This window comes from Vespula vulgaris, chromosome 11, assembly GCF_905475345.1.
Source record: "Vespula vulgaris chromosome 11, iyVesVulg1.1, whole genome shotgun sequence".
Classification (NCBI taxonomy): domain Eukaryota; kingdom Metazoa; phylum Arthropoda; class Insecta; order Hymenoptera; family Vespidae; genus Vespula; species Vespula vulgaris.
This window is the reverse complement of record NC_066596.1, coordinates 3,758,376-3,785,103: the sequence shown is the minus strand read 5'-3', so window position 1 is coordinate 3,785,103 and position 26,728 is coordinate 3,758,376. Positions and strand designations below refer to the sequence as shown.

The window sequence follows — 26,728 nt, the reverse complement described above, 5'->3', positions numbered from 1 at the left end:
CCAAAGTTTCTATCGACGATGAACCTAGACAAAATATTCTTTAAAACCGATTGTTATCTATGATTTTACTTCTCATTAAAAACAGAAAAATCATCGTTATTCTACGAAATTTAAATCCTCGTTAGAAAGGTTTACTTAATGATGCTACAGAAAAAAAAATAAAAGGAAGAAGAAAAAGACGAAGAATCTTAGGAATTCTGCGTTAGTGCGATTAAACAAGGGATGAGTTTAATCGTTCGTTTTAGAAAAAATCACGGCGCCTATTAAGCGTGCAGAAGCAATAAATCAGAGCTCGAATAATAATATAATTCAATGGTAGGACTGTCCGCAGAGAAAGAGAGAGAATGAGAAAGAGCGTCGGAGTAAGTTTTATCGAAAAAGCCTATTTATCTTTCTTACAAAACAGTTTGAGAGCAACTCCGTCATAAACGTACGCTATGTAGGAAAGAATCCTAGCTCTTTCTTTCTCTTTCTCTCTGTCTGTCTCGCTTGCAAGCGAAACTGGGTCGTCGAGATTGATGGTTTCTTAGAGGATCCTCCCGAAATAATCGTAACATTCATAAATTTCGTAAACATTGTCAGGTGAACAAGATATGTATGTTGGATGAATAACGTTTGTACTTTGCAAGAAAACGATTTTGAATAAAAATTTTATAAGGAATATGTAAAATCGTTCTTAACAGAACAATGTATACGAACGATGTAAATATTTAAAACGATGTTATTTTTAACGCAAAAGTAAGAAGAAGAAAAGAGAGAGAAAGGAACAAAGAAAGCTTAAAATAACAAGGAAAATGTTGAGACTACGAGACAAAGCAATTTGGTTTGCACAAGCTCCTTCGGATTGCATGCTTTCATAGAATCTCATTCACGATTCTCTCTATCCAATTTTCAGCCTGTATCAACGTGTATCTGGTACTCTCGTAATTTTCTACTGTCGTCCAGCCTTCGGTTACAAGAGTGCTGGATCTCCGAACACGAAACAAAATTGATGATTCGAAAAAAAAAGTTAAAAAAGCTTACATACAAAGAGAGATAGAGAAAAAAAGAGAACTGTCCAAACAAAATAGAAAGAGAAACTGATACGTAGAAGAGATCAAAAACCACATACGTTCTTTTATAAATAAATATCAAAAGCCCTTCATCAAACGCAAATCTCATTTCTGTTCATCGAAACCCTATCTCTTTCTTTCTTTTTTTCACTGTATCTTGTATGTTTTTGTTTAACATGAACCGAGAAGGGAAACTGCGTCAACGACTGTAAAAGGCCAAAAGAAAAAGAGAGAAAAGAGAGAGAAAAAGCATGGGCATCAAAGTATCGTGAATGGATAAATTAGAGGGTATGCCTGACGAGCACCGACCTCGACATTGGCCGGGAGAAAACATGTAAGCCCAGCTCTCGTCGTCGTTTCTACCTTTTATATGCCTGAAATTTCGACGATTCGGAGCCGTTGTGGGAAAACCTTTTCAAATCACTCTGGAACCCACTCTCTCTCTCGCTCTCTCTCTCTCTCTCTATCTCTCTTGCTCTTCTCTTTGTCCCTCTGTGCGACGAGTTTCGGTTCCACGTATGCGCCGTATTTAATCCACGTTTTACGCCTCGCTAGCCGGGAAGCGTGATTCAATTACGTTACGAAGGGAAGGACGAAGAGTGGGGGTCGTTAGCGTTGGAGTCCTATACACATCCAGCAGGCTCATCCCTTCTACCATACCTTGTCCAATTCCCCTCTGGCAAGCGTTAGGACTGCTGAAAACGAGAGATTGCTACGTTTCTCCTAAATGTGTAAATGATCCTACGTGTGTTTTACTACATATATATATATATATATATATATATATATATATATATGTACATGTATGCGTATGCTTCTATGTCATACGAAATGGAATGAAGGTGTAACATAGAGAGGAGTTCGAAGGGTCGCTTGAGAGAAGAAGCAACACGCGCGAAACTGCACGCGTTGAAATTTGACAACGACCTGCCTGAAAATTAATTTCCATCCAGGATGCACGATAACGTCATGTTTAGAAAAGTATTGTCGTTCGGTGACAGAGTTTTAAGCTCCCTAAACCCCGTACCCCTTCAGTTCCATGTAGGGAATAGTGAAAGCGCTAAACTTTGCAACCCTTTATAAAACGACACCAAGCAGCTGATGCCGCGAGTTTCAGCGAAACAAAAGATACTGTATTTTTTGGATTATCCTACCCATTGTAGTGGAGTTTCTATATTACGCTGCTGTATGTTTACCTGCAATCTTTATGTATTCCTATTTCTATCAAATCGACTATACAATCACGTGATACGTTCATTACTTCCTTCATTATAATGTTTCCAATCTTCCTTTCGTGCAATAAGATGAGAATCGGATTTTTATTATTTCGTAGGAATAAGAGAGCTTATTATAATGGCAGATTATAATAGGATTCTATAATCCTTTACTGTTTAATCCTGAAGTAACCAAAGTAATAAAGAAATGATGTTCCGCCTTCTGCAAAATGAATTAACAAATCTATTTCGATCGAAGGATATTGCTTGTTTATCTTCATATATAACACAAAATAATGATGAATGATATTGGTGGTGCATGATGATATTGTTTTTTTTCTCGATTTAATCATATAGGATGGAAGCATTAAAAGTATTAAAATCAAAAAATTTATGATATTTACCGAATAACGAAAGAGCGAGATGAAATTTTATGCTCATGTGTTCAAATCGAGTTATTATTCAGCATATTAAAATGAAAATATTTAAGCGTTGTTTAAAAGCGAAGAGAAAGAATTAACGGCAATAAAAAAAGAAGAATAAAAGTAAATACAATAAAACGAAAGTAGGTTGTTCGTAGTTTAATAAGCGACACACGTAAAAAATCGTTTCGAGTTTCATTCGCTTCGTCTGCTTTTCTCTCACACCCTCCCCCTTTCTCTCTCCCTTTCTCCCTTTTCTTTTTAGGTCGAAAATGTTGAATATAGCTATATCGTAAACGCGGCTGCTACGTTGTCAGTCCCACGTGCGGAGGACGAAATAGTACAGCGATTAATGGGTCAAGTATGTTTGCAAAACGGCTATCTAACTGCAAATGCAACTCCCATATACGTACGAATCTAAATATATATTTGCTACTGTCAGAAAAAAAACATCCCTTACACACCCCAATCAAGCTCCCCTACGACAGCGATATATTCGTTTCGCAGCCTTATTATTCTCTGGGCACGATCAAAAAATTCTTAAGATGTCTGCAAAAAATAATCGATTTATCAAATCAATATCCACAATTTGAAAAATTCATCAAGAACATCGATATCAATGGGATATCAATACGTTGGTATCAGCTAAATCTAAACTTATCCAAACTGAAGATTCACTCGACTTCATTTCGCTAACAATTTCATGATCAGCACTGTGGAACAAACCTTTGAAACTTCCAGAGTGTATACCATACCGCAATATTGAAAAGGAGAAGTTCGTAAAAGCGGAAACTGATTGTAGTATCTTCAGTGTCCACCAAAAAGATATAAGAATCCTCTCTGTCCCCACCTCTTTATTTGTCTGGATCTCTCTTTTTCTCTCTCTTTCTGTCTCCCGCAGTTGGACACCGAAGAAGATAGGTGGTTAAGGTAAAGAGGGAGCGGCTGGATTATCCAGAGAGGATGAAAGGTCGCGCTGGTGAATTCCTTCGTGCTCGTGGGTAGGCAGGCGGTATGGAATTACGAAGTTTAAGATAAAATGGATTCGCGGAATCTGAAATAGAAAATTCCCTAGCTAATACCACGCCAGGATTCCCATTCTCCTCACATAACCTCCGTCATCTTAGAGTCTCCTCTTTCCTTCGTATTTTCTCGTACACACACTCTCTCTCTCTCTCTCTCTGGCTCTCTCTTTTGCTCTCTTTTTTTCTATCATTTCCTTTCCATCTTTTTCCTTTTTCTAAGAGCATAGCAGTGACGCGAAAAACGAAGGGAATAATCGAAGGTGAATGAAATCGGTCGAGAGACTTCGCATTCTCTTCGTCTCTATCTATCTTTCTTTCCTCTTTTTTTTCTTCTTTTTCTACAATCTCTAGGGATAATGATCGAAGAACAGAAAGGAAGACTACGAGATCCTCCAATCAGCGCACCGACTTTGAAATGTACTCGAATCGAGTGCAAAATACGAATGCTCTGCGATGACCGTGTTGTTTCCCTTCGATCCGACAGGACATCTGTCTCTCTCCCTTTCTCTTTATCTCTCAAACCCGTCGTCAATTATCGTTCCTTTTCTATTTCTTCCCCTATATTTCAAACGACTTCTTCTAGTAAATTCGAACGTTACATATCACGCTTGATCGAATTGAATTTCTTAAACGAACAAAGATCATCGTTGTTTCTTTCACTTTTCCTTCGTAATAAATTCAATTTATCGAGTGCCGATATCTTTAAAATCATAATTATAATTGTTGAAAAAAACGATAGATTTTTATATATAAATTTAAATATAAGTTAATTAATTCATAAAAATCATTCGAGGAAATTTTTCACTGTCGCTTATTACTGACGAGTCCGTGTATATGTCTCTGAAGAATGTCTGTATCTCCCAGTGAATGCAAGAAGCATAAATCACTTTGAAATATAGGACAGGAAGAATTCTCGATGTTTGGCGATAAGTCGAAGACCTCGCTACGATCGAACAGCGAGAACGTCTTCTCGCCGATAAAATCGAGGCTTCCGATATAAGATACTTAGAAACGTGGATCGCTTTCGAATACGTCGGCCTGATATTATCGCGTATTGTGATCGATCGACAATAGGCATTCGCGATATATCGACTACGTATATTGCCTCGATCTCCCATACCGTTGTTACTGTATTTTGCATAGAAGATGCGTTCCTACGAACAAATACATATGCTTATATATCTCACGTAGAGTCTGTTACACGAGTCATCCACGCTTCCAAAAATTTTCTATTTTTTCTCTCTTTTTTTTTTTTTACGAAGGTAATACTCATTGAAATGTTCTGAACGAGCTTCGCGCAATTTGTTTTATTAACATTCAATATATCGATAGCTCGACCAATGGAACAATTTTGTTCTGGTATTATCGAAGCGATATTGAAAACTGTGAAAACGCTATAACGGATTAATAAACATGAACAACGTGGATACTGTTATCGAAGTTATTCAATTAATAACTCTCTAATTGACTACTTTTCCCCAAGGTGAAGTTTTAAAAAGAGCGCTCGTTATACAATGACTGCCATCGATAAACATTTATCACCAAGAAAAATGCTGAAGCGCACTTTCAACCACATTTAGACGGTGTTGATACAGGCGTTAAGGGATACTACGTTCCTATTGGCCGTAACCATGGCATTCCGTCTCGCTCTCCTCTCGTACGAATCGTCGATGTCTAATTTAATCGTGCCAATTAAGGGCGGCTCTCCTCCTTTTCCTTCTCTTCCCGGGCTACTTGGAAAGGAAAGTTGAGAGTAACGGGTGAAGGGAAATCGAGAAATTATTATTTCTACGGTCCGGAGATAGCGGATTCAAGGAAGAAAAAGGGAAGGAAAAGTCGGAGAAAGAAAAGGTCGGGTAAGGGTTGTAGAGGAATAATTAACAGTCGGCCTATAAAATCCAATTGAACTTGCACGTAGTGGTAAAGAGAGATGGGTGATGCCCAAGAAGGGTGGATCCGTATAATAACCCATTTATTTTCCTTCTCTGCTATCCCATTATTTTGAGATTTAATGCATGGACGATTCTTCGATTTACTTGGTGGAGTAACGTAAGTTCACATCAAGAAAATATCAGAACTGCACCAAGAAACCAACGCTCCAAAGATTTAAATTTACTCCTCGAGCATCTTCGTACTATAATACAATGAATTTGGTTATCAACGCTTTTGAGGTACCATCACTTTAGATGAGCAAGCAAAGGTGTTAGTGGGAAGAAACGGAAAGGAATGGCGAAGAGAAACAAAGGAAACAAATTGCTATCAGTACCATCAACACAGTTCCTCCCTCCATCCCAGCAAACTTTCCCCTTTCCTCTCTTGCCCATCCGACACCGAAAGTCCTCCAATTTATGTGTTCGCCGGTTATAACGGAGTCAACGAGCCCTCTGCCCTTTTGTTCTGTCGCCGACCTCGTTTCTCTCGTTTTCCTTGCCTCTTGTTACTTTTTTGGGGAAATTTCTATATTCCTATGCATATACATGTAAATTTCTATATTTCTATATACGTACATATAGTATACAGATATAAATTTGAAGTAAAATCTCGGAACATCATTCACATCTCATTTTTTAAAAATTGTATCTACCATAATTATCGAAATAACAACTACCGGAAGCAATCCTTTTTTGTTTTGAAGTTAAAAAAAAATAAGTAACAAATGCAAAAGATGTTCGTATTTTTTATTTACAAATCTGTACCTCTCGTGTCTCGCAAAACGAATGCTCTGATCTGTTTCATTTTATATACGTAAACGAACCAAACCGTACAGAGATATTTCTATCGCGTTACATCATCCATACTCTCTACCCAGAGGCGATTAATTAAAAAACATAATGGAAAAATGTATATGCTAACGCGGATTGTATTAAAAAAAAAAAAAAAAGGACAGCGAGACGCGTGGCATTTTCTATATGAACCATGAATGTACGTAACACGTATTAAATGCTTTTGTTTCAAACGATTTCTATTTCGAAATTCTGCAAATACCAAAAAGTTACGAGGTCAAAGAGCGAAATTGTAAAACAAAGCGATAAAATTATTAAATCGCAAATGAACAACTGTAATTATAAAGTTAACATTTTCGCGAAAAATTAAGAGAATTCTCAAAAAATTTAAGTCATTCCGACGATTTATGTTTCTTATAGTTACGTGAAGCTTTTATAGTACATTACCATATAGCTGAAGCCAGTAAACTTCGAGCGGTAAATAGTACCTAATAGTTTTTTGCAAGTCATGTGCAACTAATATTCTCGTCTTTTATATCGCTACCACCTCGTTCGGAGCATGCTTTACCCTCTTACTCTGTAAGAGAGGTTGAATAAAAAGGGGGTTAGCCCGTCGGTATATACACACTAGCAAGCTGACTAAAATGCAACAGGGATATGGCTTTTATAATAAACCCATAATCTCGATACAACGAGATGGAGGAGAACGAGGCTTTTAGGTATATCATGTAGGAAGCTTCGAGGTTACGAAGATCTTATGGATCTGTCCTGTCGATTGAACGAAAAATAGAATGAACGGTCCAACATAGCCTCATTTTATATATTCTAAATACGAAATAATGAGAGAAAAGACTTTATCTTTTGTAATATATAAAAAACCTGCTCGTGTACCTCATTACTGAAAGATAATAATGTTTTATAAATCAGTCTTTATTCTAATGAAGATAGGTATGTTAAAATGATTGTTCTTGTAGAAACATTCAATCATAAGTCTAGATTCTATCGAAATAGATTTCTCAGATGATACAAACCTACCAAATAATCTGATTAACGTACTGTGCTTCTCGCATTTCCACAAGTGGAGCATCGTCTGATTCAACATCGACTCGAGCTTAATTTGGGCACTCGAATGCTCAAATACGCGATGGTGGTGTTCTCTATAGTGCTTCCAACACCGTAGGATCTGACGTCCGCCAACGATGTAAGCATAAATTAGTTGGATATCTGAACCGAGATAATTATCAATGCAAGCTCGTCGCAAACTGTTCTCACCAAGCCGGTCGATAATATATATATATATGTGTGTGTGTGTGTGTGTGTATGTCTTGGATCTTCTGATATGCAGAACTATCTTCTGCGTTTGATCAAAACAATAGACTTTTGATTATGCACGGTTACAGTGAATGATCCTTTCCATATCAGACACAAGTATTTCGCCTCAAGATGATTCATAATAAGATATCAATGGATTAAGCAAAAAATAAAAATAAAAATAAAAATAAAAATAAAAGAGAATACGTCTGCCAAGTTATTTGCGAATAATCCGAACGGAGAAAACTGGTATTGGAGGATGAAAGAAAAATCTTGAATAATTCGAAGAGGTTACTCGTTTTTTTTGTCGAATTCAAAAGAATTGCTTTCGTATTACCGGAGAGTGCACTTTGTTTCATTATAGCGTATGCAGTATATCCGTAGTGGGCGCACGCCTTGGAAAGAGCCGGTGCGAGAAAAAAATGTTTGCCTTAGTTTCACATTCCTTTGTGTCGTTCCACCCGCTATATACTCAACGTAGGCGCTCTCTTTGGTCCATTACTGTCTACTGTGTATAAACCGTTCTTGGTGACCCCTTCTCTTTCTGTCTCTATCTCTCCTTCTTTTCAAGCAACATTTTCTGCACTCAACTTTGTATGTCCTCTACTCTTCTTCTTTCTTACGACGCGAGCCGTTACTCTCTTTGCATTTCTTTATGTTATATCCACTCGTGCCTATGTTACGTTGAAGAATCTTAATTATTCAAAGAATGATGTCGAATAAAAAAATTAATTCATTATTATTGAAATATATTCGTTGAAACAACAAGAAAATTTTTGGAATTCCCGGAATTAATAAGGTCGGACTTTAATAAAATTATACGATATTATTCCACTGCGATGTAATTAAAAAGATCTTTTCTTTTCTCTTTTTCACCCCTTGAAACGGCGGAGAGAAGGAGGAAGACATAAAATCTATGGTGAGTTCGCATTAAATGTCGCTAATCATTCTGTTGAACGTTCTTTTGCTGTCCCTTCCAACCCTCTCATGATATCTTTTCCGGTTTGTCCGAGTCACCCCTCGCATCTACACGGTTTAAAGATAACAAATGCCGGGCGTTTAGGTTCTGCGATTACGACGAGCCATTCGTTTCTCGTGTCAAGCTTGTCTGGTTTATTCGGCTACTACCCCTTCTAAAAGTCTCTTCCTCCTTTCTTTACCCTCGTATAGCTACCTCTAAATACCGTTGACGACGTCGTTATGTCAATATGTCATCAAGGTCTCTTTTCTTTGCTTCCAAAAAATTGTCTTACTCAGCTTTAGATAGAAGATCGACCAACGTATCTAAAGATAGTATTATAAAATATTACACGATGTCTTATTCAAAACATTCAATTACAAATACCACGAGAAATAAAAAATATAATTTAAACATAAACCATAGATAGTCGTTTGATTTGATAACATACGAGGGAATATCCTAGAATGTTATTCAATTTCAAGATCACTCGTAATTCCTTTCAAACGAACATGAATACGATCGAAGGAAAGAGGAACGAGAGAGCATGAGCGACGGCGAAATGAAATAGTCGATCGAATCTAGCAAGACTTGATCTAAAAAGCGTTCTAAGAAAAGCTATTATCGTGGCGAAGTCAAACGAACTTTCCGAATAAAATCCGAATGGAAAGTAAATGAGAAACTCGTATTACGACCGTTCAACTTCCTTCTAGTGATTCGCTGACAGACTAAAGAGTAAAGAGTGGAAGTGGGCTTAAGAAACGTAATGTCTATATATAGATCTTCTATTTCTACCTTCCCTTAGTAACGAGATTTTACGGTAGACATTAAAGGTAAAACGCGTCGCATCGAATAACTCTCATAGTCGAAAAGCAAAAGTTTATCAAGTCGCGGTCAGAGTTTCGAGCAACTTCGTATCGCTATCTGCAGTGAAGCAGCAACGGCACTAACTGCGGCAGCAGCAAAGGTAGCAGCCCTTAGCAGCAGATCGACCAATTCAGAAGCGACCTTAACGCCTGGATGAAACTAAGCGAAACGTCTCTCGAGAAACCACCAACCTCCTTCCTTCTCCATAAGTCGAGCCGAATTCCCTCGCGCTGGATTAATTCGCCTGTAATCCTCTCTCTCTCTCTCTCTCTCTCTCTCTCTCTCTCTCTCTCTCTCTTACTCTCCTTCCGCCTCTCTTGCGTCCATCTCCTTCGTCGCCTAGTCAATGAATACGAAATGACGAATAGGATACAGGCCCTGGGACATTGCTCTTCTTGTTGTTCCATCCTTGATAAGATAACTTTTCCTTGCAGTTTAACAAGGACTTTATGGAATAATTGTTTATGAATCACTTTGTTATTACTACGCCGTCATTCTGTTTACTTATCTATTCTTGTTTGAATATTTCTATCTATTAATCTACCATTACGAAAACATTCTTCTTAAGTTTTTGGTAAATCAAATCTACGAACCACTATATCCTGATTTCAAAGATACCTCTCGATACGTTCTACTTGAGGATTTTGCATTTTACTGTTGGTTTAAACCTTTTGAGAAATAAATGAAATAAAAAGAAAAAGCGATAAAAACGAGGGTAACTTTCAAGCCCCCCAGATCATATTTCCGTGAACAAGGTCGCAGTAGTTTTAACATTAAAGCGTAATTCGAAGCGAATTCAGAGCAACGTGCTTGCTCGTCCATTCACACTGTGTATCTTTGTGTGAGCTGACTGACATTCGGCCTATAAAGTGTCACCGGACCATCACTTGACATCGACTCGTTCATCCCTCTCTTCTACCCTACCAACTCCCCACCTCTTCTCTTCGTTGACACACATACATACAGACGTCCACACACAAGTGCATACACATAGATATCTACGTGCGAGAACACGTTTTCCTCTCTCCCACGCTTTCTCCCGCTTCCTCCGCACGTCCCTCCAGCCGCAACCAATCCTCGCAGGCAGAGTGTTACCGGATTACAATGTTTGCCGGTGACTGTGCAAACACCGCGCGGTTCCCTTCTCTCTCATACGTCGACATTCTCGACACTGTGTCTCTCTCTCTCTCTCTCTCTCTCTCTCGATCTCTCGCTCTCTCATACACTCTCTCTGTACAAGCATTTATATATATGCATGAAAGGGAGAGAGAAAGAGAGAGAGATAAAGGGAGAGAAAGAGACAGAAAATGCGTTCGAAACAGAAAATGCGTACGATTTCGAGAGGAGAATAGAAGGGTAGAAAAGCTTCGAAATGAAACGACTAGCTGGCCGAACAACCGCGTGCACAAATTGCCAGAGTAACAGCAGCAATACCAACCTGTTTTCTGTCACTCCTCGGTCAGACCGGGTTGGAATATTTTTATCTCATTGCGTGACAAAATCGAACGATTTATCTTTATTATTTATCTTCATCATAGGGCCGTTGTTTCTTTTATGACAAAAAATGTGCTTATCGAGTAGAGATCTTCTCAAGCAACAGTGATTAATGTATCATATCTTTAAATAGATAAAGAGAGAGAGAGAATTCGTATTTTTCAAACTTAATATCATTCATGCTATCGTAATTTTTAATCTTAAGAAAACATAGTTATAAGGGTCGAACACGAAGAGAGAAAGGCTGGACTTATTAAGCAATTAAAGCAACGCCGTTCTCCCTCACCGAAGAGTTTATATAGGAAGGAAGGTATGGAAGTCGGAGGTCGTGTAGAGACAACGAAGATGAGTATACCCAGAGATAGAGATAGAGAGGAAGACGATGAGAAGGAAAACGCAACAACGCGGCAACCGCCACATGCATTTAGCATAGTAGACGGAAAGCGGTAGTAGGAACGTCGGCAGGGCCGCCAGCATACAGCCATCAGCGAAACTTGACAAAAGTTGAGACACTTGCTAATGAGCGGTACACATCTCGACGCTGCACTCTCTGCATACTCTCTCCCTCTCCCTCTCTTTCTGTCGTACTCGCAGCACGACCTTCGAAGCTCCGTAGAAACTGCTAGTATAGCAGTAACAGCAGCAGCCTGATGTGGCCTGGTACTTCCGCTTCGTCTACGTGTCCCGTGCAACCGGTTGTCTAGGTCACGAAAGACGAGTCCAACGACCTCACGCAGCACCTGCAGCAGCTAGAGAGGGTGTACGAACTTAACACGCTCGTTCTCTTTCTCTCTTTCATTCTCTTGTTCTCTAGCTCGCGGATTAGCTCGAAGCAAGACGAGGAACGAGTCTCCCTATTTGTTCCCCTTCCCTTTCCTTTCTCTTCCTACCTGAGAAACTTCCTTTTCACCATGGAATTTATCTTCGACTATATTTCAGCATTAGCGAAGTTTGTCTTTGAGTAGTCGTCGAGCATGTCTTATCGGAAAGACAGATTTTACGTAAAGGATGAATTCTGGCCTGGTAAGGATTATCGTGAACCTATGAAAAATGTGAAGGAATAGTGTAAAGTGATATGTACGTTTGCACGTGGACTTGTATATAATTTCTGATGTTTATGTTCATAATGTTTGACTATATATAATATAATAACAATATATATATATATATGTATATATATATATATATGTGTGTGTGTGGTTTGTGCACTTGCGCTTGTTTACTTGTAAACATTTTAATAGCAAGTACATAAATGAATAAAAGTAATTAATGATAGAAGGCAACGTCGGTAAATGCATATTTATATCGTAAGATTAAAAGAATCTTTTCGACATTTGAATTACTTCGATAAGGTGGAAATGATGCCGTAATTAACCGATATCGCTCGATAATATAGACGGAATCTTGACCTCGCGAAAAAGCCTCCCTTTTCCTTGTTGAATTGCGCACGAAGCATCGATTAAGCCGGCACTTTGACTGGAGCATCACTTCGCAGATTGCCCATTACATCTTCGAAGCAGTTACTGTCTGCTATCAGGAAGCGCTCTCCGCGAAATTAGCCGAGCCGTTCCCGTATCGTGACCGAACGAGAACACGAATTACTACGTTCCCTCGAGAATGTAAATCATCCTTCCCGAGTATCTAAGAAAACTCCCTCTACTCTTGATTAATTTTCTACGAACTTCAATTTTGCAAAATGTCGAACATTTTTATGAAAAAAAAAATTATTACTTTACAGACTGATTATTCCCATCGTGTTTGACTATCTCGTTCAAAGCAAGAAGGAAGTATATGCTATTAACGCTTCTGAAGAATCTCAGTCACGCGGGAATCGAAAATGCAAATGGAAACGACCAAAATCCAATTGTCTCCAAAGGAAGCTTCGGTGAAAGACGTCTTACCGAAGAGATGTACGACACAAGAGGATACAATGGAGAAGCTTAGACGTTACTACGTCCGCGAGGTAACGGCAGCTCGACAAGAAGCTGTGGTCTTGAATAAGGACAACGAGTAAGAGGAGAGAAGGAAAGATGCAGATTATTCCGAACGCGGAATCCTTAACAAGAGAAGAGACTCTCACCTTCGGTGAACGTTCTCGTTCGAATCTACGAGCAGTGACAGCAGCCTTTGCCTGACGAGTCCTTTTAGAGGATTCCAATTCTAGAATTACGGACTTCCGACTGAATTACCACTAGCTATCCTCAACTTGGTGGTGCGGATTATCGATTAGTCGTTCGACTTTCTTGTCATTTGAATTATTACCTTTGTAGTGCAAGAAACTAGATTAGAAAGTTAACAATCGTTTGAAAACCGCATAAAAAAATAAACAAACTTGATAAATATCAATTCGACTGACTTTTTGAAATCCGTTGCGTTCCGCGAGTAAAATTGTAGAACTAAATAGTCATCATAAAGCTCGTCAGCTTGTCATCGGATTAAGGATCAAACGGATAAAAGAACTTTGTGAAAGGAAGAAAGCTGTGGATTAGATTACGCAAGTGCAAGTACGGAGATTCCCTCTTCGTTATCGAGGGATTATGTAGCTTCGTTAGAAGGAGCTTATGGGGTCGAACGGATCAATTGTTGTAATTTTTTCTTTTTCAATGCGAGGTACCTAAAAATTCTACGATCGAGCGAATAAGTTAAATAATTTGTATTTTTTCTATAAATTAAAAGACAGTTACGCTCACGAATTTTTATCGCAAAATGTCTGAAAACTTTGAAGCATAAATACAACCAGTCGGACCAGTGATGTAAAATTTCATTATATAATATATAACGTAGCTCTACGAATATTTTGAGAAGAATAAAATGGCATATCCGACGCCACAACCGATATCGGTTTTACGCAATGATATTTTCAAACGACGACAATATAAAACCTCGAAACACTGTTTTCTATTAGAAATATGCATCGTCGGCTGATTTACAACAGTTATCAATTTTAACAAAATGCAAAAAAAAAATACACGAGAAAAAAGAAGAAGAAAAGAAAAACAAGAGGGAGAATACGAGGTACCCGTAGAATTTTTATTTATTCGTCAGAACGGAATACTCGATGAAATAAGACCATAATGGAAAGGAAAACGCGAAGAATCGTTGAAATAATAAATTTTTTGCTTGACTCGTTCAGGATAAAGAAAACTAAGATATACGAAATTGTCTCGATAAAGAATCTTATCGTCTTTTCCCTCACCCTGCTCTTTCCATCTACAAGTCGTTCGAAGGCAACATTGTTCCATCGTCGTGGCAAAGCTGTAAATGCGACGATAACAGTGTATAAGTTCGATATCAAGGTGTAGTTGCGAGTACCCGTGAACGATGAAACGAGAAACAGAAAAAGCTTTTTCTTTCTCTTTTCTTTCTTTTTCTCTTACTCGCATCCTAGCAACTTTCTCTCCCTTTTATCCGCCTCTTTTATGGAGCAGTCATCAATGCAGTTGGCTGAACTATTCCGAATCGGGTGAAAGAAGAACGCTTAGAACGAAAGAAAAGAAACTCTGTGCATACGTTTTCCTAGAGGTGTAATGGAAGAAAAGAAAAGAGGAAAACGGAAGTGTTACTCCGAACAACATTACACGAACGATTACCGTTCAACTGTCTTTTGCATCAGTAAAAATCTTTTGAAACCTTCGTTCTATTAACGTACCTAACTTATTGAACATTCCTTTCCAGGATTTTATTAAGAAAATTTTTTTCTATAGAAGGATCGATGTATGCGAAGAAAATATACCGAGCAGCGACACTCTCAGATCGATTTTAACGACTCTAATATGTGCCGACGAGTCTCTGGATCGTCGTTTCCAAGGCTCCGTAACAGCACTTTCGGTCGACGTATCCCTTAACGATGTACAGATTCTCGCGAAAAGTGTTTCCGACGATCGTAAAGCCACGAAAGAGAAAATTAATTTCGTATTCCCGATCGGGACGATTCAAACAGCTTTTACCATTCTTTTTTATTTTCTTTTTTTTTTTATTATTTTATTTAAAATCATATATCATTCGGATACGATTTTATATCGATCGTTGAAACAAAACTTGTAACCGACAGATGACATCGAATTGTACTCATTTTGATCAATACAATCGACGTGACATTTCCAACATTTTTAAACACTTCGATCCTCGATTTTTCGTTCGTGTCAGCTTCAAAAACTTGAATCTGCCGCGATGACACGACCAACGAAGATCTCCGGTAAAATTCGAACTTTTCAAATTTCGAGTTGCTAATCCTCTCTCATCCATGCTCAGTATAATCTGAAAAAATCGTTCAAAAAACGAACGTGTTTGGTCTACCAACAAGTTGAAAAAAAATTATTGGTTAACCGAAAACACAAGGTTTCGATAGACTCAGAGATATTTTACGGAAATTCTCGAGACTTCAAACGCAAGAAAGAGAGTGGGAGAGAGTCTTTCCTCGGTCCAGAGTTGGAAAATCGTGGAGAAATTCCAGAGGCAATCCCATTTACGTTTCGTTTCGCGATCTCCTACTCCCAAGTCTCACTCTCCACGCTGAAGTGAATACGAAAAAGCAGCCAAGACACGCTGATGCTGATGGCTAGCAGCTTTCGAATTCTTTGAAGGATCTATCCTCACCGTCCTTGGATTCTTTACCATCTCTAGGTTACACTGTTTCTCAGCAATCTACTATTAAAGCATATCATAACGCGCGCGTCTCCTCATTGTTAGTCTCAACCCATTCTCTTTCTGTCTGTCTGTCTGTCTCTCTCTCTCTCTCTCTCTCTCTCTCTCTCTCTCTTTATAAGGATGAAACCCAAAAGATAGCATGTGCTTTGAAGTCGGTACTTCCGTGTGATCACCCATCTTTAGATGAGATTCCTCCCCTTTTCTTTCGTTTTATGATATACTATTTACTATCAAACGTACGTCTGAATTTTCATAGAAATCAGCTGGAGTACTCTTTGGATATCAGTGAATGATCGCGATGATTATCATGCATTATCATTGTCTTTAAATAACTTATTTTGATTTGAAATCGTAGATAGTATTTGTCAATATGATAGATAAATGTGTTAAATTTGATTAGATTTAATTCAGTCAATTTGTTATTATAACTCAGGATATTAATGAAATAAAATTTTGTCTGTGATCGTATTTAAAATTGTTCATAAAGGTACGCTTAAGTATCACTGATGGAAGTGAGTATCAAGATTGTTCTGAACACTACAAAATTCATCCATTTCTTTTTGTCGATCTTTTCTATTTATTCGAATGTTCCATCCAGTGATTCAGGGAGCGTGTAAATGGAATATACTTGTCGGACGGTGTTTAAGTTATACTCGCCGGCTCTAGTCACTCCCATTTCATTCGGATCCTGTTTAATTAAATGGTTTACCATTCATAGTGAACGACTACGCTGTGAATGGTTTAAGCAGGTATTATTCCTCTATCTAAATTCACTGAAATCCATTGTACCACTGGCTTACAGAATCCTGTTTTGAGGCACTTTGGCGAGCCGGTTTACTGTTCGATATCGAAGCATTTTTTTTCGTTTCTGTCTATGCATTCATCGTTATTACACGAATTAAATAAATGGAGAAAAATTGTAAGCGCTCGACCAAAAAATTAGATACTATTAAAATATGAGAAACGAATTGAAAAATTTTTAATAAGAATTCAACTAGTGCATCAAACCGGTAATAATGCTAAATCTATCTTATAGAAAGAAACGAAGTTGTGAAAAAACGCAGTTACACCTATTTCAAGGAATAAACAGAAGATCAGGGAAGCAGGTAGCAAGAGGAATGCGTCATAATGTTCTATCACGTGGAGGTCACGAGGTAGCAGTAGGAAAATCACCCCCTGGAAGGGTAACGCGAATAAGAGGAAGAGAAATGAAGAGATGGAGGGGATGAAAAGATAGAGAAAAGAGGGGAGAGAAGAGAGAGAGAGAGAAACAGAGAGAGAGAGAGAGAGAGAGAGAGAGAGAGAGAGAGAAGCTTCCAAGAGCCGAGGAATAAAGTTTTAGGAATTGTAAGAGTAGTTGCGTTCCCAAGAGAAGGGCCTAATGGTGTAACACCTGTAATAATTATGATATGCCGTCAGGGTGAATGGTTCTCGTCCCTTAGCAGCGAAGCTCGAAGCCACCTCGAGCACTCGAGCAACGGTAACGTTCTTCCACTCGCGGCTGCTACCCCTCTGGCTCTTCGTCTCCTCACCACTAGTGGTCCCCCCGGGGGGTTGGGGCGCGGCCGTGTTTGCTCTATCGACCGCCGACGATCCACGAAGCCAGCCGAACGCGGCCGAACGCCTCACGGAGGCGCGTATCTCACCGATTCGCGTGCCACCCTTCTCTGCATCTCTCTTTTTCTCTCTTTCTCTTCCTCTTTTTCTTTCCCTCTTTCTTTCTCTCCTTCCCTCTTTCTCTCTCTCTTTCTCTCGATCTCGCACTCTATCTCTCTTCTTCTTTTCACTCCTAATATCTCAGCGATTGCTTCTTTCTTTATTCAATAAAATTATTTTTTATCATTGTTATTATTATTTCGTATTATTGTTTATTATTTTAGTATTATAATTTGTCAATTTTTTTTAGTCAATCAACGTCACAGTCGCAAATGAAATATATTGAGCTATTTTCTTTTTATTCTCAGAGAGTAAGAAATATTCATATTATTGCTTTTCCGCGCTGATCTTTCATTCTTTTTTCTCTCTTTTTTTTTTCTATCTTAAGCGTGAGAGAAGAAGCACTTTTGACTTCTAGAAATCTTGAAGAGAAAGGAATCAAAGGTATTTTCGATGTCGACCTGCCTCCTCCCGAGGGAACCTAATTCTTCTTGCGTACACGAAAGCAAAAGAAAAGATCATTTCTTTTTTTTTTCTCATGATTGTTTTCAAATGAAATTTCATGCTATCGATTCGAATAAGAAGGTTACTTTGTTGTATGCTGATCAGGGATAAAAAGATATTGTTTTTGAGAGTTCGAAGAAGCTAAGGATTTAAGGATGGTCATCGCAACAGAGCGAAAGCCTTTGTCTTCGAAACAAATAAGATTCCGCTTCCTGGTAAACGCTGCTCGCCCTGAAAAATGGATTACGTGCTCCTTCGAAGAACTCTTTATCTTCAAGAAACAATGCTACGAAGACAAACGCGATATTAGATTCAAATGAAAATAAAATGGAAATATATAAAAACATCTTGGTATTTCGTGGCCACGCTAAGAACAACTTTGTTCGAGTTTACATGGAATAAGATTCTTTCTTTGAAGTATAAGATACCTTCTTTGCTTTTGACTTGAAAAACCAGCGAATGTTATTTGACACTGGAGAAATAAAAAAATTTTGATTAAATAGTACGGCAATACCAATGAAACTGAGATGCACTCGCACAGAATATTATAAAAAATTCTATGATGAAACAACATCTTTTAATCCACCTTCAAATTTCGGATCTCCTCGTTTTCGGTCAGCCAGTATATACGCACCGGCAATACACGATGTAATTAACCGAATATGGACACAGTCGCATTTCGTAATCAACAAGTTCACCCTCTAACTCCCTCACCACGTGCTTTTTTTCCATACCACGCGACGCTCGTAGAACGCTGATGACATTTGTCTCGTTAAAAGGTATACTGACTCTGCGCCACGTTGCTAATAATTAATCGCGTTGGACAACATACGCTACCTGCAATGACGACGGAAATCTAGCATTTTTTTTTGTCATTCAGAAAAGCCACAAAACCGTGCTGGGAAATCGTATTGTCAATTTGAAGCGACGTTCGCGTTGAATCTAGATCGCCTATCGCTCAGAATACTCAAAATTCGTACGATTTTATTCGTGCTTCATTGTATCTCTTGATGAACATTTAGTTAAGTGGATTCGATGAATTTCGAACGTTACGATAAATCTAGATGCAATTTAATGCATCTATCGATGATGCAGTTTGTCAAATTAATGTCATATGAATCATCAGTTTTTCAAATGTGGAACACAAAAATTATATTTCCCGTTTAAAAGGTACAAAAATTTGAAATAATTATTTTGCGAACGGCATCGGTTGTTAGTTTTCACGGAAAATTCGCAGTTGTGGTCGAACAAAGAATGCACATACACTATGCAACAGAGAAAAAGAGAAAAACAGAGAGACGAAGCTGAGGAAAAGTTCGTTGCTAGAAGAGAAAAAAATAGAGCTGTTACTCATTCGGACGTTCACCATAAGCGACTTTAAAGCAACGTTAATTTCCACCCATCAAGTCCCTTTATCCTTTGAAACACCTGAAAAAGACGCAATTCAGAAACGACAGGATAGTATTCGATGATTGTTTCTCTTTGAAATATCTTTCGGTTCTTATCTTGGAACGTTGCAATCTTCTTACTCATTTCTTGGGACAATGGATCAACCAATTTGATCTTCAGCTTGGCCAGGGTACAGGTAGCATATTGTATAACGAAATGAAGAGCCCTCGGTCGATACTTCAACGTCGACATTTCTTCTTTGTCGCCACGTGTAAGTGCCGCCAAGAATCCGTGGATGGCTTTGACTTTGTTCAAAGTAGATAAAAATAACCATCGACAGACACAGCATAGACGGAAAAGTCGCTCGTGCTACCGTCTTCTCACATCGATTCCACGTTGAACGAGACAAAGAGAGTACGATTTTCTGTATAGACATGAGCCCGTACATGAGCCCTTGCATGAGCCCATTCCATGAACCCATACATGAGCCCATTCCATGAGCTCGTACATGAACCCGTGCGCGATCTCGTTCTATGAGTCCGTTCCATGAACCTGTTCCATGAGCCCGTTCCATGAGTCCGTTCCATGAGCCCGTTCCATGAGCCCGTTCCATGATAGGTAGATAAACCCGTATATGACAGTCATTCGTTTTTATTTGCGATCGCACTAAAGCGATCGTCTTTGGAGCAAGATCGATTGAAGAATCATTCGAAGATACTCTACTCGATCGAATTACTTCATTCTATTTGATGGATACCATTGGCTAAATTTAGAATCCTAAGAGAAAGTACTATCGTTATCGTGGATGAATAAAATGAGGAACGATCGTCAAGAATCACGGACGATCGTTTTTTTTTCAGTTAAAACTTCGATCGAACATTATCTCAGAAAATGTAAAGCGTTCCAGGTAAGTCGACCTTAAGAAAATTGATTCCACGTCTTTCAACTTTGAATGACATCGAAAACCTAGCGAGTTATCGTGACGTAACCGATGATACACTTGCTCGAAAGAAAGGGAAAACTCTCGTAAAGGTCCCATCGAAAGAACCGATATAAAAAAACGAAGCAGAAGAGGAGGAAAATTCGAAGCGGGTACTAAAATTAATGTCACTGACGTAAAATGAAATGGACCGGCAGCCGTAGGGTAAATAATCTCTTTACCTTTAATAGAGTTCAGTATCAGCGAGCAAACAAGATAACGAAAGTTCATTGTCATTCCTTCTCTTCCTCTTTCTCTCTTTCTCTTTCTCTTTCTCTTTACCCCACGATTCTTTTTATTTACCCTTATCTTCTGTCACTTCACCAGAAGAAAGACAAAGATAGAGGGACTTTTATACGTTTCCGAAGAAGTTCTTCACGTGTTCGAATAAACCCTCTACGAAAACCGACTTGTGAGACAACGATCTTCACATTTTTCATACTCCTCTATCGAAGATCACGATATTATAAAGCAGTTCTCTCATTACAACAAGAAACTCAGTTCTATCTTAAACTGAGAAAAGCGCGAAAAGACTCACACGACAAAGAAAAGATTGACGCCGGCAACAGACCTTCCGAGACATTTTCGTGCAATTTTGACGTGAGAACAATGGATCGAGTTGGAAAGACAGAAAGAAGAAGAAGAAGAAGAAGAAAAAGAAGAAGAGGTGGTGGTACATAGGCACAGGCGATCGAGCTTTCGGTCATCCAACGACTCTCTCTCTCTTTCTCTTTCTCCTTCCTTCTTTTTTTCTTTCTTTCTCTTCCTTTCTTTCCCTTCTCTCTCTCTCTCTCTCTCTCTCTCTCTCTCTCTCTCTCTCTCTCTGTCTCTTACTGTGTCGAGGATTTCGTCGGGAAAGAATCGAGGCGCCATACACCCACTCTCTCTACATCTAGCATTCTCTCTTTCTCTCTCGCTAGAAGGTTCCATCTCATCAGCCATTAAACAAAGCAGTAGCGGACACAAAGGAGCGTCTGCATTGTCGACGGGGTAGCTGGCAGCAGCTCAAGAGAGAGAGAACGAAACTCTGCTCCCCACTCCAAGCCCACCCTCTCAACGAGAGGTGTTTCTGATTAATCTACGTGGACCCCTCGCAGCCCCTGACTACCCTATTCCGTCACTACTTCCTCCTCGTTCACCCTTCTTCGAGTTTCTACTCGCTACTGCTCTTAAAAATCTACGACTATATGTGTAGACTAGGTGAGAGAGTGAGTAAAAACGGACGACTCGATGATGAGATGAGAGAACGACAGGATTGATAGTCTTCTCTTTCAGCAGGCGATATTTCGCTTAGAAAATGTCATCAGCATGTATTACAAAAAGACGATCCAGCGAATTGTTTTCGAAATACAAACGCTGGGAGTTTACGTCGATAAAGAGATAGCAATGCGTGGCAGGGCTTCAACGTCGAAGATGATCTCTTTCCAGCCGATCAAAGCTGTACCAACGTGAAAAGAAGACGAGAGAATAAAAAGAGTTCAACGATACTTCGTTCCGTTGAAAAAGATATCTGTTTACTCTATATCGAAAGCGAGGATAATGAAGTATCGCGAATGCCGATATGGATTATTCGATCGATTTTGATTCTTACGATAGATCATCAAACACCTCCCGTAAACGAAGAGGATTACGAGCTTCATCTCTAACGAAGAAAAAATATCTACGTGTTTGTACGAGATTAAGAATTGTTAGTTTACGAGAAAAATAATTTATTTTATCAATATAAAATCAAGCAAGAGAGAGAGAAACGATGTTTCTCGTGAACGCGATAATTTATTTCCGTTCACTCTTCCATCCACTTTACCTCTTCCACACATTTTCCAGGGAAGTAAAAAAGCATAGTAGGCGTTCAACAGCCCGTCGATGCTTCTTCGAAGCGAATCGATCAACAGCGCGCACATAACTGCCACGCGATTAGTATACTCCAATCGTTCCTACTTCGTCGAACTATGTATGGAAAGAGACAAAACTTAGAAATTTTAGAAATAATTTGCGAGACAGGCATCTATGGTATTTTCGCGTATATTTATGAGAGCTTATAAAATTAATCCAAGAAAATATCTCTTCGTTCTTATGATATCAATAAAAATCAATAAAAATCATTAATATGGAAAGCTAATTCACATATAAATGAAAAAAATCATCTTCGTAATATTTTACTCGTTATATTTCTTTCCCAATGAAAATATCATCTACGACGTATTCTACTCTCGATCGCGAAAATGGAGCAATTCGAGCCGATTCGTGAGTGGCCAGAGCTTTTAAATACTCAACCGTTACCGCAAACTCTGTACGTTCGTATCCGTACGTATATCGCTGCGGTCTCGGGCTGACGTTCGCGAAAGGTCAGAGGTGAAAATATAAAATCGTGCGAGAGGTCACGATGCACTTCTTTTCAAAGATAATTTGATTGCGTCCGCGCGAGCGAGCTCGGCTTTTATGGCACGAAGCGAGGAAAAGATCGCGAAAGGATATCGAGAAAAAACGATTCAGAGAAAAGAGAAAGAAAGAAAGAAAGAAAGAAAGAAAGAAAGAAAAAAAGAAAGAAAGAGAGAAAGAAAAAAAGAAAGAAAGAGAGAAAGAAAGAAAGAAAATTGAAAAGAGAAAAAAGAAGAGACTAGGAAGGATTATAATGAAAGAAAGGATCCTTGGAAATTCAAATATCCCTCTTTCAATTTTGTTTGTCTTTCTAGTTAACGTTACGAGGGTGTTTGCTCTGCGATTCAGGAGAAAAAGCTTTCGCAATAAAGAGAAAGCTGCCTTCAATGATAAGATTCCATACGTTTTTCGACAAGCAGACATGCTATCGTATAAAGATATTTTCCGATTGTTCGAAAAATATCGTCTCATTGAAAATTACCAGAGAAAACCTTAGATAACAAAACTAAATTGGTTTCTGTAAACAAAGCTAAAGTAAAGTTTTACGATAATGAATTAACGTTAAAAGAAATTAAATAAATGAGCTTCTGTTATATTTTCAATGATTGGTATCAATGTTCCAAGATCAATACGAGATTCCAGTATAATTCCCTATCGGATGTATACTGATAAGGACGTTGAATGCTTTTACAGGTGAGCTTGCTGAGCTACGGAAATAGAGAGAGAGAGAGAGAGAGACAGAGAAAGAGAAAATCCGATAGCATCCTGCTATCTCTCTCAAGAGATTTTAATAACTATACTATCGAATTCTATAATGTAGGTTGTTTGGTCCACGTTTATATTGCAAGTACTATACCACTTTCATGATCGTGTTAGAATTTTAATGCGACGTTCCTGACGACGCGCTCACCGTTCAGAAATCCACCCACGCTTACGAGAACGAACTTGCTCTATCTCTTTCTCTTACGTATACATACATATACGTGTTACCTTTGGAACCCATTTAAGTGCGATGGACGTCGTAAGCTTTACGATCGTCCTCTACCGACCGACCGTTCGCTTTCGCGATATTACAAATCGTTTCGATTTTCCACCCGTCGATCTGTGCCACAGCTATTTTCTACGGACCTTGCCGAACACACTATGAGCTGGACGTAAAAATTCTTGTGTGGGTTCCTCTTTTTTCTCCTTTTCTCTCGTGCGTTCAAAGTGGCGAAGGTATTCTACGTTGGATCGGGATGTGAATGTAAAGAGAGAGAGAGAGAAAGAGAAGGAAGAGAGAGAGAGAGAACAATGGCATTGCTTTTCATTCCTGTACAATGCATCGAGCTTCTTTCTTTCTTTCTCCCTTTTGTTTTTTTTTTATTTGCATCTGATATTATTTCGTTCATTGTAGGACGTTAATCGACCGTAAATCGCTTACGTTGCATCCTGCACTTGGCTGTAGTTATCGGCTCGAGTAGAATTCAAGACTTGTACAAGTAAGAGAAGTAATTAGTTCCTCGCAAAAATTCAAACTATATTTTTCCCTTATATATATATATATATATATATATATATATATATATATATATATATATAAAGAAATAGAAATAAATTACATTTCCAAAGTGTACAATACCACATTTATTCGCTTTCAAAATGCTCGAGAAAACATGGATTATTTCTGAGGTGACAGAATTCTATTACCATTCAAACATTTTTTATTTTTACATTTAATGCACTCTTTTCATGTCGAATTTTATATAGAAACAAAAATGACTAGTCTTTTCAAAACCGTGTGGCTCATCCATTCGTAAAAAAATATCTAATCTGCAGAGAGAACACTAAAGTCACCTTGTATGCAAATTGAACAACCCTATTCGTATTACGGCGAACGGAATGCATCGTAAGTGCAACGAGGTTAAACAGCATTGAATATACAAACATTTGAAATGGTATTCGTATTAAGCAAAAAGAAGATATTCGAATGTACCCCTTTGCAAAGAAAAAAAAATATTTGAACAACATTTTGAATAGTCGTAATTCAGCAAAATTCTGTACAAAAAGAATCCTCGTGCATCTATCGGAAAACTTGAGATTCATCATATCCAATGGTATGTAAGAAAAGTATTGTCGATCAGAGACGCTGAAAGCGTCATAAAAAAAAAAAAGCGTTGACACTGAAAAATTGCCTTCGTACACCTGAAAGACCGATTCTCAGCAGTATCTTTCCAACAGGACTATCCATCCTGTATTAACTCGCGATGGACTCTCGACAACGCATCGTCATTCGACTTCCACTCCCGCCGGCAAAAAAGGGTCCTGAAAGGTTGTTAAAATAACAGGAGCGAGAAAGAGAAAAGAAGATAGATATATAGACAGAGGAAGGAAGGATCGACCTGCCGTTTATTCACTGCTTTGAAACGATTCAAGGGGGTCGAACAAAAACCATCGAATTCTTGATGTCTCCTCTTGCCTAGGGCACACGCACAGACACACACATAAAACACCACGTGCAGCCCCATTTGACATTGTATACTTTTCCGCAGGAAGGACACGTCTCGAACAATCAAATTCTACGAAGGGATGAAATGCACCCTATGTGTTCGGCTCGTTGGACAATGCCGAACTACTGCATCTCCAGACAAAGTCGAGTGTAACGCTGCTTTTTTTTCTCTCCATAGATCTATCTTTCTCTCTCTCTCTTTCTCTCTTTATCTCTTTCTCTTTTCCCCCTTCCTTTTTGCAGGATGATCCTATAGACTAGGACGAAGTACTTCAATCTTTGGTAGGAAGAATGGAATAAAAATGCTTCAGCTGAACCCCGTGGAATTCACCTGACTTTGCGTATCCCGGTATCTATGCTATCATCATAGAGATCTCTCTCTCTCTCTCTCTCTCTCTCTCTCTCTTTCTCTATTTTCCTTCCCCATTATCGTTATTGCAAACATCTCGTTACGTTTAACGATCTTGACGTTACGTGAACCGAGCATATATGCGCCTAGTCCGTAGTCCTTTTTCTCTTTATCCTTTTTTACGTTCGAACGAGAGCGTGAGTGATACTCTCTCTTTCGATCTCTCTCTCTCTTTCCTTCTTCTTTCTCTTTCTTTTTCTCGTTACGTCTCTCTCGTGGAGAAGCAAAAATCGCACTTCGATCATGTCGAACGATTAGCTCGACCGAGGGTGAGATGGTTAAGGGTTCTATCCGAGAAAGTTAAATTAAATTCTCGCCACCGTATCGTTTTCGTTCTCCTTCCCGTTCTTTCCCACTCTTTCTTTCTTACTCTCTCTCTCTCTCTCTCTCTCTTTTTCTCGAAGCATCCTTCTGAAATACGAGAGAACCCATTCTCGTAATCCTTGGATAATCTCGAGCCTATCGCGAGATTTTTATGGTAACGCGATCGCTGTGTAAACTTCACCGTGCATATTCGTTATATTCTAGAAAGAAAGGCAAAAAAAAAAGTAGAAAGAACTCTGTTGATTCTACGACGATATCTTTTCTATCCCGGCGATTACGAGTCGATAATTTGATCAGAATTTCAACCCGTACGATCGAGATGGCACGCGTAATTACATCGAATTCGCGAGATCTGCTTTTAAATCGGCTCCCTTAAGAGGCTTATTTGCGTCGGAATGCACGATAAAATTGCATGGAGAACGATTCGAATTTCGATAATTCGAGAGAAAGAGAGTGGGAAAGAGAGAGAAGGAAACAGTGGGAATGGAGGTAAAGAGATCGGGTAGACATTACGACGCTTCAGATCAATACAAACGAGCTCTCCGATAAACGGAAGCTGAGTAAAAAGGGAGAAGAAGAAATAGATAATAGGTAAGATGAGCTGAGATAGAAACGAGCCACTATTCGCGGAAAGAAAATATAACGAAGTACGTTTCGAATGGGATCTAACAAAGTCTATAAAGAGACGCAGATATCGAGGTAAAACGAGATGACTGAAAAAAGAAAAGACAAGAGAGGTAAAAGGTAAAAACGAAGGAAGAAATGGAGAAGGAAAAATATAGAATCATAGTCTCGTATAGAAAAGGACCGTCCTCTTAAATAAAACTACCATTTTCAGATAAAACATTTCAGGGATTACGGTCGGTAGGAAAATTCGACGAAACATT

The 26,728-nt window shown here is 38.7% G+C and overlaps 1 protein-coding gene across 16 annotated transcripts in view; it reads right to left on the bottom strand.

Moving 5' to 3' along the window:
• LOC127067562 (protein turtle-like) overlaps positions 1-26,728 on the bottom strand; it is a 187,955-nt gene that overhangs the window by 114,316 nt on the left and 46,911 nt on the right. The gene's annotated exons all lie outside the window — the stretch shown is intronic.